Source organism: Colobus angolensis, unplaced genomic scaffold (genome assembly GCF_000951035.1).
Source record: "Colobus angolensis palliatus isolate OR3802 unplaced genomic scaffold, Cang.pa_1.0 Scaffold101, whole genome shotgun sequence".
NCBI lineage: Eukaryota > Metazoa > Chordata > Mammalia > Primates > Cercopithecidae > Colobus > Colobus angolensis.
This window is the reverse complement of record NW_012111031.1, coordinates 2,099,380-2,107,328: the sequence shown is the minus strand read 5'-3', so window position 1 is coordinate 2,107,328 and position 7,949 is coordinate 2,099,380.

Sequence of the window (7,949 nt, the reverse complement as noted above, 5' to 3'; positions counted from 1 at the left end):
AAAATAAAATAAAATAAAATAAAATAAAATAAATAAATAAATAAAAATAAAATGCACAATCCTCTCCGTACCCACCCCCCACCCACCCCAATTCCTTACCTCCATTTCTTTTTCTTATCACTACAAGTTTATTTCTTCCTCTTCCATCTTCAACTGAAATGTAACTTTCATAAAGGCAGGGATGTGATCATATTTACCACTAGTGCCTGGCATATATAGTAGGTACTCAAATTCTAGTTAATAAATGAATTTAAGAAATTCTAGAAATTAATAAATTGTAATGAATGTAGTAGAAAACTAGACCAAAGAAATTGCAAAGAAGATAATGTGGAAGTAAGACAAAGCTGACATAATATAAGCTGCTCCATCTCCCTGCATATATAATGCAACAAATGAATCAGAAAAGGCAATTAAGCATGTAATAGAGGAGAATTTCCACAAAATAAACAAGTCTGCAGAATAAAATGTTCAATGTAAAATGGACATATATTCAACATAGAGGCATATGCTCATAAAGAGTGAAGAAAAAACTTTTCAAATCTCTTGGCAGAAAACTAAATCACTTACAAGAGGGAGGAAATCAAGCTGGCCTTACACTTCCTCTAAGCAATATTCGAAGCCAGAAAACAAAGGAAAAATGTCTGCACAGTTTTAAGGCAAAGCCAGCATGACCCAAAACTATTATATCTAAATAGTAAGTGCCGTTCAAGAATTAACAAAAAAAGGCAAATATAGCATCTATGAGTCCATGTACGGGAAAAAAAAACTTCTTAGTAAAGAGCAGATGACTAAGTGATGAATCAAAATTAATAAGTAAGATACAGAGAACCACGGCACGTTGTAAGCTCTGGATTTTTAAGTACAGATCAAGATGAAATAACTAAAGAAATGAAAGTTACAAAACAAACATTAAAACTTGAGTTTGTAAAAACAATAACATAACCAATAAAAATATATTTTTCATAGCAGAGTCTGCTGGCATTTCTGAGTTTGAAACATACGGATTAAAAAGTCTCTAAAGCCTTAATTTTTAAAATCTTGGGTATTTTAGGAACTAAGCTTTCTTGTGACAAATAAACATTTTCAAAAGTTCAGCAGTTCCTTCCATTTCTCTTCCACCAAATTAGAATAATTTTAAATTTAATACTTTTCAATTTAAAAGTACTGTGATGTTCTCGGCCGGGCTTGGTGGTTCACGCCTGTAATCCCAGCACTTTGGGAGGCCGAGGCAGGCGGATCACGAGGTCAGGAGATCGAGACCATCCTGGCTAACATGGTGAAACCCCGTCTCTACAAAAAAAAAAATACAAAAAACTAGCCGGGCGTGGTGGCGGGCGCCTGTAGTCCCAGCTACTCGGAGGCTGAGGCAGGAGAATGGCATAAATCCGGGAGGCAGAGCTTGCAGTGAGCTGAGATCCGGCCACCACTGCACTGCAGCCTGGGCGACAGAGCTAGACTCCATCTCAAAAAAAAAAAAAAAAAAGGTACTGTAATGTTCTCATCTTAAATAAAATGATCTTATTCATAGAAATGCATAGAAATATATACTAAAATGATATTCATTTATATTGATGGTAAAGGCTAGCATCTGAGATTTAAAAACTTTCCTGTAACTTTCTATATTGTTTGAATTATTTATAAATGAGCATGCATTTTTATAAAATCAATAGCCATTATCCATAAAATAGTATCATACACAGCAATGTGAATATACTTATCATTACTGAACTGTACCCTTAAAAATGGTGAAGATGGTAAATTTTATATTTACTTTTGCCACAATTAAAAATAATAACCTTTAAAAATACTATTGTAAAAATAGCTAATGTACAATAGCTTTACAGATGAATTTACAGATTCTACCAACATTTGCCTGAACAACTTTTCCACCAAAATGTGAAACCTCAAATTATACCTTTGCATAATACTCTATATTTGCCTATACATTATTTTAGTAAGCAGAGATTATCCACTGGTAGATACTGTTATAACTATGCAAAATGAAGTTACTTATGAAAAGTAACTAATAGTTTATGTTACTTTATTAACTATCCTTGTGCTATAAAGTTGTAAATATATGTCATTTGATTTAAATATTTAGAAGAAAATCTTTTAGCTTTAATGATTTTTTTTCCTAATTGTTAAAATAATATGTGCTCAGTTTAGAAAATATACAAAGGTAAAAGTGATAATCACAGAATACATTTTCGTGTACTTTTTCCATCGTTTTCCTATGCATTTTACATATACATGCATTTCCTATGCATTTTACAAATGCATTATACATGTATTTTTAAATAAATGAGAAAAAGTTTTATAACCTAAAAATCTTAAGTGTATATTAAATATTAATATTTCTGTCATTAAGTATTTTTAATAGATACATATTTTGTTAGATATACCATGGTTTATTAAACCACTGTCTCACTGTTGAATATTCAGATTGTTTCCTCTGTATGGATACTCTAGTGAATACGCATAAATCTTTGATTCATATCTGATTATCTCCTTTAGATTGGTTCCTGTTAGTGGAACTACTGTGTCAAAGAGCTGGACATTTTTAAGACCCCAGAAAGGTAATACAGCAATAGGTAAGACTGAAATTTTTTTTTTTTTTTTTTTTTATGAGACCAAGTGTGCTCTGTCACCCAGGCTGCAGTGCAGTGGCATAATCTTGGCTCACTGCAACCTCCACCTCCCAAGTTCAAGTGATTCTCCTGCCTCAGCTTCCCGAGTAGCTGGGATTACAGGCACACGCCATCCTGCACAGCCAATTTTTATATATTTTTTAGTAGAGATAGAGTTTCACCATGTTGGCCAGGCTGGTCTCGAACTCCTGACCTCGTAATCCGCCTGCCTCGGCCTCTCAAAGTGCTGAGATTACAGGCATTTAAGCCACCTAGCCCAGCCAAGACTGAAAGTTTTATTGCATTCTTAGTGGCACTGGTTATTAGCACTTATTTTCAATCTGTTAATCTGACGGGGGAGGGGTCTTTCTGTAATTTAATTAGGTAAGGTTGAATTTTTACTCACATATTCATAGGAATAACGTTACTACCTTAAGGACATGTAATTCTTTGTCTTTTACTTAAGAAGATTGCATTTACTTCTTAATGTATTTGTAGACAGAGCATTATTGCTATTAGCTAGCAAGATCATACATTCTTTTTTAAGACCCTAAGCTATGTGATCCTGGTATCCTATTTTCTGTACTGAATTTATTTCTCCATGTGCCAGTTTCACTATAGCACTTTCCAAAATGCTACTAAATGCTTAGTTTATAAGGTTTTTAAAAATTCACTGGATAACTACTTTGAAATAATTTCCTCAACCCTGCCTTCATTCAAAATGTCTGGAGCCAGACTGGCCCTCTTCCAATTCTCTTTCGTGTTATCATTACTGTGAAGTCATTCTATAGATAGGGGAGCATTCTGGCATACAGAAAAACAGCATCTGTGAAACTATATGGCACAGTTTGGTTGGGGTTGTTGCTCCTTCAGAACCTCATTATGTAATTTTAGTGTTTACTTAAGCTCCTTTGGGCTGCCTCCATGGTAGCTATGAGCTCACAGAGAAGTAAGTAGTTTGGATCTGATAGCAAAGTCTATCAGTTTATCCTGAATGCTGCATCCTTTTTTTTTTTTTTTAATCATTACTATATGAGAAACTTTAAAAGCAAAGGTATAGTTTCATTTTATTTTTTTAAAAAGCTACTTCAAACATCATTAAGTAATACACCAAAAAATAAAGGGCTCATAAATATACATTTGCTTCTTATCTGGATGTACTTATTTAAAAACCTGTATTCTACAGTATGAACTTACAATGTGATTTTGACTCATCATAAATATAAATATGCAAAATTACCAAAATTAGAGGGATTAGCCTTTAGGAAAGTACAAATTATTAAAATGGCCTAAGCACTATATCTATTTCTAAGTAACAGAGGAAGCACATTTAGTATTTCTTTAAAAAAAAAAACACACACACACACCAAAGAGGTATAAGTTAATATCAGCTTAGGGAGAATTTTACAAGATACTAGGTTATAAGAAACGATTATTTAACCTTGATTATTCAATGAAAAGTAGTATTTTTAGATTTTTAGAGGGATAACTCTTGCGCATCTCTACTAAACAAATAATTATATATGATGGTTTAAAATAAAAATAAATCAGTTTGCATTATAAAGGTGGGAGAAGTATCCATTTTTTTATTGTAATAATCAAGTGTTACATCGCCTTCATTGGAAACATGCATATTCTTATAAAATACTTAACGCCTCAGCTGTTCCTTTAGAATTACTGTCTTTGATGAATAAATAAGCCCCAATAAAGTCAATATTGTAACATCTAAAAGCATATTGTCCCTTTTGGGAAATGTCATTTTGTTTTAATTATTATAATAAAATTACTTACTGGAACATTCTCCATAGCATTTTGCTTTTTTATTTTGAGAAGTAAGGACATTATGCCATTGATTGCTAGTGATCCTGTGAGGTCCAAAGTTGGGACAACTCATGGAGGGCAAAGAAAAAAGTTTTCATCACCCTGGAGGTACAGCTACTGTGAATGTCCTACCTAGGTTGGCAGACAGGTATGTGTGTACAGGAGGCCTGACGTGGAGGGAATGGTCACAGGGAGAAGGTGGTATGGGAAAATTATGAGACAGACTGCTTACTCAAGTTGGCTCAGGATTAGCTTTGCTGGAACATTTAAATGTTTGGCTTTTTATATTTCATTCTAATATAAAAAAGAGGGTATTTATTAGGTTTCTTATATTTAAACTTTAGCTAATATACAAATGTACTGTTTATAAATCTATTTATCTGAAGTTATGTGTGGTGATTTTAAACATGCTGCAAATTCTTTGACACTACCATTAAAAGGTGGAGTCTAATTCCCCTCCCCAGAACATATATGGCCTTAGTAATTTGCTTTTAACAAACGGAAGTGATGGATATAATTCAGCATGGCTTCTAAGACTAGGTTATAAAAAATGATACAGTTTCGCCGGGTGTGGTGGCTCACGCCTGTAATCCCAGCACTTTGGGAGGACAAGGTGGGCAGATCACGAGGTCAGGAGATCGAGACCATCCTGGCTAACACGGTGAAACCCCGTCTCTACTAACAATACAAAAATCAGCCGGGCGTGGTGGTGGGCCCCTGTCGTCCCAGCTGCTTGGGATGCTGAGGCAGGAGAATCGCTTGAACCCGGGAGGGAGAGGTTGCAGTAAGCCGAGATTGTGCCACTGCACTCCAGTCTGGGTGACAGAGCGAGACTCTGTGATACAGTATCCATCTGGTTCTCAGTCTTAGGACCCGTGGAACTAGCCACCCTGTTGTGAGGCAGCCAGACCACATGGAGAGGCCACGTGTAGGTGTTCTGGCTGATAGCCCCAACTAAAGTTCCAGCCATCATTCAGTATTAACCACTAGACAAGCAAGTGGACAAGCCTTCAGATGATGCCAGCCCCAGCCTTTGAGCTGCCCCAGCTGTCATCCAGTGGATTAGAAATAAGTTTTCTATACTGAGCAAGGTAATGTTTTAAGCCACTAAATTTTGGGGTGGTTTTTGTACTTGAGTCACTGCTTCCAATAAATCCCTAGTCAGGTTAACTGAAACAGGTTAACCTGTTGGAAGGAAGGAAATGGAAAAGGCAAAGGAAAACCATTTCGTTCCACGCTTGCTTCCTTATTTCCTTAGCCAGATTGTGATTTTAGCACCTTCTGCTACTAACTGTTGGAGATTAAGTGTGGTTTTGAAGTGCAAAAAACACCATCAAGGGGACTCAGTCTATCCCAACTCCTTTCCTTGAGGGCTTGGAGACTGAGCAGGGGAAAGAGAAAGTTTGATTTCTTCCATTTCTCCTTTTCTTCTTCCTTAGGTATCTCTAGTTTCATAAAAAGGGAAAAGCAAGATTTCATCCTCTCCTATCTTCACTGTCCTTCTAAATTCAAGAGAACACAGCTTTTTCAGTCATATAAAGGGAACAAAGCAGCAACATGTTTCTATTATCAAGGAAGCAGAATTTATTCATCAGTTACATGCTAAGGACACCGCTCTATCTTTAGTCACTCATCACTGCTCTTCAAAGATTCCTTCTGCTCCCCTTCTTCCCCTGAATGTGGGTGTATTCCCAGGGTTCCCTCCTCAGACCACTTCTTACAAGGCACCCTTTGTGGTCCATCTAAGCCCCTCCCATGGCTTTAGCTACTACCTACATTTTAATGACTCCAGAGAGCCAGACTACCTCAACACCCCCTGCTACCACCAATAGTTCTCTGATACTTCAGATTCTACAGGGACAAAACAGAGTTCCTTCCCCTGGACTTGAGGCCTACTTCTCCTTCTAGTCCACATCCTAAACCAGAAATCTGGGTATCCCTTGCTCTTGCCCTATACAGCCAACCAACCAGTTTTCCCGTTCCACCAATGGAATTCCACCAATTTAATTATTTCCTTGAATTCCTCTTTTCTGTATCCCCACTATCCCTAGGTACACAGCTGTGGTCCTAACTGATTCTTACTTAGGTCACAGGCTGTTTTACATTCCATCTTCAAGTCTCCAGGACTTCAACCAGTGTACACCTCAATATGACATTTCCATTAAAAATCCTTTCATGGCTCTCCCTTTATTTTAGTCCTGAGCCAGAATAGGAATTTACTCACAAAGCAGAGTAACCCCCCTAAAATTGTATGCAAAATTTTTAGCATAGGTATGTAAGCGCATTTTTTTTTTCTTCTGGAGAAAGAGCCCATTGCTTTTTTTTTTTTTTCCTCAATAGGTATGTTTTCCCCAAAAACTTGTACGTCTCAGGCTAAAGTCCAAATTCTTCAGCATGCAACGTATACAAAGCCCTGCCCGACCTGGCCTCACCTTCCACCTATACTGATCTAGCTGTAGTTCTTCACTACAAACCCGGGTACATGCCACTTTGCGTGCTCAGCTTCAGAGGCCCTTTCCTTTCTTCTTAACTGGCCTAACTTCTGCCATCCAAGAAACCACACCTTCTTTCAAGAAACACCTCCAGTCACACTACTTACAGAAAGCTGTGCAGGCTAAGCAAACTGAGGGTGAACTCTTGCCTCCCTGCAGCTAACCTGGCAATTGCTTTCTCTTAACATCTACCTCTTGGATATACAAACTGGGGTGGAGGTGGGAAAAAAGAATCAAAATCATAAAGTGAAGCCAAAACTGTGTAGCATTTATACACTGTTGAAGAACCAAAGGCCTTTTTTCGTAGTGCTTTTCAGGAGGGAGAAATTGGATTATAAACATGTAATTTATAATCCCCAGATTTTTTATTCTAGATAAACGGCACCCACACCTTCCTGTTATAAAATATTGCATAGTAACTTTCAATATCATTCAGTTTTCTTTTATACCTATCCACCACATGATGTGTATTTTACAAATCCTGCAACTAACAACGCAGTTCTCGATAGTCTGCGATGTACTGGGAGGACTGCTCGGTTTTCACCTGAATTACTCATAGTTCACACACTAACACCCAAAAAGACAGTCTACGGGTCATAACGCGTCCTTAAACTCCTCCATCTACTCCAGAAAACGTTCTTTTTGAGACAAACTGTTGTAACTGGTCTCCTGGCGAAGCCTGCTATGTCTTATAGCACATGCTCTAACTGCCAAATCTTTTTCAGAAGTCTTTCAATTGTTGCCTCCAAACGGAGCTCTTTGCAGTCCTCGGGCGGAGGAACGGACGGATTCAAGCGAAGCTTATTTCCCTTCTCCTAACGCTTCTACCTATAAATAGCGCTCACCGCGCTGAGTCACCAAAACCCCGAGTTTCCCCAAATAGCGCGTAACGACTGCTGGGATCGCGTCCCTCGGGGCTGTAACAGACTCCAACCACACACCCGCTGGGCTGGACCGCGGGCCCGCACGGCCCAGCGGGTCTCTCACCACCCGGCGCCCCGGGGACGCG